Source organism: Bos indicus x Bos taurus, chromosome 29, assembly GCF_003369695.1.
Source record: "Bos indicus x Bos taurus breed Angus x Brahman F1 hybrid chromosome 29, Bos_hybrid_MaternalHap_v2.0, whole genome shotgun sequence".
Classification (NCBI taxonomy): domain Eukaryota; kingdom Metazoa; phylum Chordata; class Mammalia; order Artiodactyla; family Bovidae; genus Bos; species Bos indicus x Bos taurus.
Window position 1 is genome coordinate 6,717,527 of NC_040104.1, and position 7,559 is coordinate 6,725,085.

Below are 7,559 nucleotides of genomic sequence, written 5' to 3' on the forward strand. Positions count from 1 at the left end.
TGAAGAATTGATGCTTTTGAACTGTGGTGTTGGAGAAGACTCTTGAGAGTCCCTTGGACTGCAAGGAGATCCAACCAGTCCATCTTAAAGGAGATCAGTCCTGAATATTCATTGGAAGGACTGATGTTGAACCTGAAACTCCAATACTTTGGCCACCTCATGCGAAGAGTTGACTCATTGGAAAAGACCTTGATGCTGGGAGGGATTGGGGGCAGGAGAAGAAGGGGACAACAGAGGGTGAGATGGCTGGATGGCATCACTGACTCGATGGACATGAGTTTGAGTGAACTCTGGGAGTTGGTGATGGACAGGGAGGCCTGGCGTGCTGAGATTCATGGGGTCGCAAAGAGTCGGACACGACTGAGTGACTGAACTGACTGACTGAGAAACCACTTCAGGGAGCTCACCATTTTCCATGAACTATGTGCTCATCTGTAAGTAAAAGAAAATCAGCTCAAAGTGACTTAAAAATAATCAAATGTAGTATTTCACACCCTCTGCCTTTTCTAAATCCTGCTTGAACATCTAGAAGTTCAGGGTTCAAGTATGCTGGGTAAGATTGAAGGCAGGAGGAGAAGGGGATGATGGAGGATGAGATAGTTGGATGACATCACCAAGTCAATGAACATGAGTTTGAGCAAGCTCCAGGAGTTGGTGGTGGGCAGGGAAGCCTGGCGTGCTGCAGTCCATGGGGTCGCAAAGAGTCAGACACAATTGAGCGACTGAACTGACCTGAGTATTTCACAGACACGGAGATCCAGAGGAAGGGTGATTGATTGAGACTTCTGAGGATATCATCAAGGACTCAGAATCTCCCCATCTCTCTGTTCTGCCAGGCTTAGCATGCGGTTCATCATTTAAATGGGAGAAGCTGACTTCGGTGGTTCCAAACACTGCGCCCAGGTTAACAATATTCAAGGCTTCCCAGGTGGCCCTAGTGGTAAAAAACCCGCCTGCCAACACAGGAGACACACGAGAAGTGTGTTCAATCCCTGGGTCGGGAAGATCCCCTGGAGGAAGGCATGGCATCCCACTCCAGCATTTTTGCCTGGAAAATTCCATGGGCGGAGGAGCCTAGCCAGCTATAGTGCATTAGGTTGCAAAGAGTTGGACACGACTGAAGCGACTAAGCATGCATGCACGCATCACAATATTCAGAGGAGAAAGAGAGCAGGTCTTTCTGTTCCTGGATCTCTCTCTCAGAGGAGAGGGAACTTTCCCCTGAAATCTCTGGTACTGGTTATTTTCCAACTGCACCTCCAAACCCATGTACCAAGTGGAAAATGTTCTTGATTTGATTTTTATTTATTCATGGATTTTTGTTTCCTTTTTTGCTGCACTGGGTCTTTGTTGCACACACGGGCTTTCTCTAGTCGTGACTGGCAGGCTTCTCTATGGCAGGCACATAGACTCTAGAGCCCTCGGGCTCAGTGGCTGCAGTGCGCGGGCACAGTTGCCCCGAGGCAAGTGGGATCCTGGTTCCCCAACCAGGGATCAGACTCACATCCCCTGCATCGGAAGCCGGGTTCTCAACCGCTGGACCACCAGCGAAATTCCTACTTCTTTATTTCTGGTTACACAGATGACACAAGAGGATAAACTGTACAAAAAGAGCAAAAGTACAAAAGAGCGATCGAGAAGAAAGTCACTCTAGCAAACACTTGTTCATTCATTCAAGAAATCTGGGTTAGCTCACCGTTCACATACTCTTTTCACAATTCAAGATTCACTAGTCTGTGTACAAAAATGTTGTATACAGTATGCTGTTGTGATAGCAGAAGGATAATTTGACCATCTTCCCATACCTGTGTTCCCTTATTCCAAAGACAGTAAATAATAAATGAAAATCTTTGTGTCATGACAAAGATTTGGTACATGCAAATTTAAGTTTAAAAAATAACTCAGAAGGTTCAGATTCTGGACACAAAAGAAATTCCTCTGAGTTGTGAACCATGTCTTGTTCCCGAAGACTTAGATGGGAAGGCTTCTCAGGTGGTAATAATCTTGTTCAGATGGGTTAGAAAGACAAATCAGGTTGCAAGACAAACCAGGGGTTTCCTCATTGTGTCTGTACTTCCTATATTGTTGTGAGTTTAGTTGTGCTTTTTTTTAATTTAAATCTAACTTCAAATGGCAACTGCCATGGTCCAGCTTCTTCGTCACTTCCCCCAGCTAACTAAACATGGAAATGGCAAGAAAGGCACATATAATATCTTGGACATAAAATCCAGAAAAGAGCTCCCAGTGAATAACACCTCCCAGTGAATCACCAACCTTGACTTCATCAAGAGACATTTGGGATGCTTTTCATTTACTTCAGCCAGAAAACTACCTTGGCGTGACCTCCACCTATAAGCAGGTCCAGCTGACCACCCACTATTTTCTTTCTGTAACTCTGGTGTCCTTCATAGATTACTGTACTTTTTATCTTCATAGGCAAAATAGATCAGTGTCATTTCAACAGATTTTAAGTCATCAAATACTGAACCATTTTGCACCAAAAGAGCAGTGCTTGCACTTAAAAATGTAAGGTTATTTCTTCTACCATCTTTGAAGTCATAAAATCAAGGAATAGTTTATGTGAAAGGGGGCTCAAGTCCCCGGAGTGGGTTTTCTCTCTTGGCTTCAGAACTTGACTTGGGAACAGGACAGTCAGTGGACTTATTCAGTTCAGTTCAGTCACTCAGTCGTGTCCGACTCTGTGACCCCATGGACTGCAGTACGCTAGGCTTCCCTGTCCATCACCAACTCCCAGAGTTTACTCAAACTCATGTCCATTGAGTCTGTGATGCCATCCCATCATCTCATCCTCTGTTATCCCCTTCTCCTCCCATCTTCAATCTTTCCCAGCATCAGGGTCTTTTCAAATGAGTCAGTTCTTCGCATCAGGTGGCCAAAGTATTGGAGTTTCAGCTTCAACATCAGTCCTTCCAATGAATATTCAGGACTAATTTCCTTTAGGATGGACTGATTGGATCTCCTTGCAGTCCAAGGGACTCTCAAGAGTCTTCTCCAACACCACAGTTCAAAAGCATCAATTCTTCGGTGCTCAGCTTTCTTTATGGTCCAACTCTCACATCTATACATGACTACTGGAAAAATCATAGCTTGACTAGACGGACCTTTGTTGGCAAAGTAATGTCTCTGCTTTTTAACATACTGTCTAGGTTGGTCATAACTTTCCTTCCCAGGAGTAAGCGTCTTTTAATTTCATGTCTGCAGTCACCATCTGCAGTGATTTTGGAGCCCCCAAAAATAGTCTGCCACTGTTTCCACTGTTTCCCCATCTATTTGCCATGAAGTGATGGGACCGATTAAGGACAGAAATGGTATGGACCTAACAGAAGCAGAAGATATTAAGAAGAGGTGGCAAGAATAAACAGGAGAACTGTACAAAAAAGAGCTTCACGACCCAGATAATCACGATGGTGTGATCACTGACCTAGAGCCAGATATCCTGGAATGTGAAGTCAAGTGGGCCTTAGAAAGCATCACTACGAACAAAGCTAGTGGAGGTGATGGATTTCCAGTTAAGCTATTTCAAATCCTGAAAGATGATGCTGTGAAAGTGCTGCACTCAATATGCCAGCAAATTTGGAAAACTCAGCAGTGGCCACAGGACTGGAAAAGGTCAGTTTTCATTCCAATCGCAAAGAAAGGCAATGCCAAAGAATGCTCAAACTACCGCACAATTGTACTCATCTCACACGCTAGTAAATAATGCTCAAAATTCTCCAAGCCAGGCTTCAGCAACACGTGAACCCTGAACTTCCAAATGTTCAAGCTGGTCTTAGAAAAGGCAGAGAAAAAAAAAAAAAGAAAAGGCAGAGGAACCAGAGACCAAATTGCCAACATCCACTGGATCATCGAAAAAGCAAGAGTTTCAGAAAAACATCTATTTCTGCTTTATTGACTATGCCGAAGCCTGTGACTGTGTGGATCACAATAAATTGTGGAAAAATCTTCAAGAGATGGGAATACCAGACCACCTGACCTGCCTCCTGAGAAATCTGTATGCAGGTCAGGAAGCAACAGTTAGAACTGGACATGGAACAACAGACTGGTTCCAAATAGGAAAAGGAGTACGTCAAGGCTGTATATTGTCACCCTGCTTATTTAACTTATATGCCAAGTACATCATGAGAAATGCTGGGCTGGAAGAAGCACAAGCTGGAATCAAGATTGCCGGGAGAAATATTAATAACCTCAGATATGCAGATGACACCACACTTATGGCAGAAAGTGAAGAGGAACTAAAAAGCCTCTTGATGAAGGTGAAAGTGGAGAGTGAAAAAGTTGGCTTAAAGCTCAACATTCAGAAAACTAAGATCATGGCATCTGGTCCCATCACTTCATGGGAAATAGATGGGGAAACAGTGGAAACAGTGTCAGACTTTATTTTTGGGGGCTCCAAAATCACTGCAGATGGTGACTGCAGCCATGAAATTAAAAAACGCTTACTCCTTGGAAGAAAAGTTGTGACCAACCTAGATAGCATATTGAAAAGCAGAGACATTACTTTGCCAACAGAGGTCTGTCTAGTCAAGGCTATGGTTTTTCCTGTGGTCATGTACGGATGTGAGAGTTGGACTGTGAAGAAAGCTGAGCGCCGAAGAATTGATGCTTTGAACTGTGGTGTTGGAGAAGACTCTTGAGAGTCCCTTGGACTGCAAGGAGATCCAAACAGTACATTCTGAAGGAGATCAACCCTGGGATTTCTTTGGAAGGAATGATGCTAAAGCTGAAACTCCAGTACTTTGGCCACCTCATGCGAAGAGTTGACTCATTGGAAAAGACTGATGCTGGGAGGGATTGGGGGCAGGAGGAGAAGGGGACGACAGAGGATGAGATGGCTGGATGGCATCACTGACTCGATGGACGTGAGTCTGAGTGAACTCTGGGAGTTGGTGATGGACAGGGAGGCCTGGCGTGCTGTGATTCATGGGGTTGCAGAGTCGGACACGACTGAGTGACTGAACTGAACTGATGGGACCGGATGCCATCTTGCTACAAATCCCATCCTTATCAATAGAGGGCGCTGAAGAGCCAGTGCTCCGCTCTTGCAGGCAGTTTTCCCAAAAGAAGCTCCTCTGGGATACAGCTTTCTCTGGCATCTGCCTCATGCAGAATGGTTTTTCCCATGACCAGCTCTTGCAGAGGTCAGCTTCCCCAGATTCCAGTTTCTGAGCACGTGGTGGCCAGAAGGCCCAGCAGCCCGCAGCTGCCCCTGGCATATCCTCTGGCAGCTTTGCAGTGTTGCCAGCAAAGCACTCTAGCAACTTCTCACTGCCCTCTCTGTTGAAATCTGGCCCCCTTCTGGAAGCCAGGGGGCATGGGCCATGCTTCCTTGGACACTCTATCTCAGCACTGGGGTGGAAGCTGCTCCCTATCCCTGCTGACTCTTTGTTCTTTAGAGTTTTCTTTAACTCTTACCAGTAAGTTCTCTGGGCTTCCCTGGTGGCTCCCCAGTAAAGAATCCACCTTCCACTGCAGGAGACATGGGTTCAATCCCCGGGTCGGGAAGATCCCCTGGAGGAGGGCACAGCAACCGACTCCAATATTCTTGCCTGGAGAATCCCATGGACAGAGGAGCCTGGCAGGCTACAGTCCATGGGGCCACAAAGAGTCGGATATAACTTGGCCACTAAACAGCAACAATATAGTAAGTCCTCTATTATTCCAACCCCTAGAAATAATTGTTTATAATAAACTTGCCCTGTTCAAATCACTGTGTGGACTCTGCCTTCTGATTGGACCCTGGATGATAAAACAATGTCACAGTAACCTCTGATAGTCTGTAAGGTATGTTTTTTTTCAAACTGAGACAGGCTGGGACCTGGGACCTCAGGCTCTGCTGCAGTGCTTGCACCTGGACAAATGTCTCTTCAAGCAACAAAAATACAAAGAAACTAAGGGACTAAAAATAACTGCATGAATGTGTGGTTGGGACAAATTATGGACAAGATACAAAAAGACCAAATAAACGCAACTGTTTATTTGCTTCTGAAAGGCCAGGAGCAAAAGCAAGATACTGTGCATGCCCCTTGCACACAATACCATCAAAAGGATAGGTAGATCACTTAAGCCATCCCTCTGACCCGACCCCTGGGCACGCCTCTGCCCTCACTCTATACAAGGAACCAGCTTGCTCCCTGCTCTGGGGAAGCAAGCAGGGGAAACTGTTACTTGTTTTTGTTCCTTCTTGCTGCAGTAGGGACCCCGATAAAGTCTTGTGCCGTGGTCCAGCCCCGGTGGATCCAGGGGTTTCAAAGGGGAGACGGCTTTGGCGATCAGGAAACAACAGCTTACTTAAATGTTAATTAAAGATATAAAGAGTGGTTAAATAAGGATAGCTCAGTGAGGAAATTCAGTGGAGAAAAGAGGCTGAATAATTCAGCCAGAAGGTGAGAGAAAGAATGACATGGGGAGACCAAGCTTCGGTGAACAAGGCCCGCACTTTATTTTCCAAAGTAGTTTTTATCCCTTAAGTTATGCATAGAGGATAATGGGGGAAGGGGTAGAGTCATGCAGTAAGCCAGGCTTTCTTCCTGCAAACTTATCACATGCAAAAGTTTAGGTGATTTGCATCATCTTCTGGCCCGGAGGCCTGTTAACATTTTAAGACCCTTTCTTCAGAAAACTTATTTTTCTCTAAAGGTGATTAGTCAGGCGCCACCCTCCAAAAGCATTAAAGTTGCATTCCTATAGGGCAAAGGTGTGGTGGGGGCTATAACAAGAAAAAGAATTAACTCAAGGGTCCCAGGTTACAAACATTAAAGCTACTACTTACACCAATCATATTAATCAATACACTGCCAGGGACACAGCAGGTAAGGGATATGGAGACTTAGCAGCAAACATTGGCCCAACAAGTGAAAAACCCTTCACCAATACAATTTCTAATCAATCTTTTAACTGCTCAAAGGAATCTGTATTTAGACAGTTTAGAACATCTCACGCCTCTCACAGTTGGGAGGCTCTGAGCAATCACATGTGTCCGGAAAAACCTATTCAGGCAGGCTAGAGGACTTCCAAAGGAGTTTGTAGGTTGAAACACTATCACACCCAGGAACTTTATTAACTGGAGCTGTAAGTTAACTCTTTTTTCAGCGAGAGGTAGTGGGGGGACAGCCCCCCATAAAGTCAGAGGTGTAGGTGAGAGCACAAAGCAGAAAGTCGGCAGACTCTGGTTTTGGGGGTAAATGCTCGAGAATTTCCAGGGGGACTCCTGAGGCTCGATGCCGCCTTTGCATATGCCGAGCCTCCTTCCTCATGACCTTTGCCACGAGTGGAGCTCCTCACCGCCGGCTCCCGGCAGTCTTGCCTGAATTTTTTTTCTGAACTCTTTTCATCAATTTCTATTGATCGGGGAAGTCAGAGAACCCTGGTCGGTAACAAAACTGTCCTTAGTTATTCTCCCTGACTTTTTTTCCTGGATGAATTTCAAAATCAATTTTCAAAAGCTAGGAAACAACCCTTAAGATTTTGGTTAGGACAGTCTTGAAATAGCATGTTAAGTTGTTGACAATGGGCATCTTTATGATAATGAGTCTTCCTAT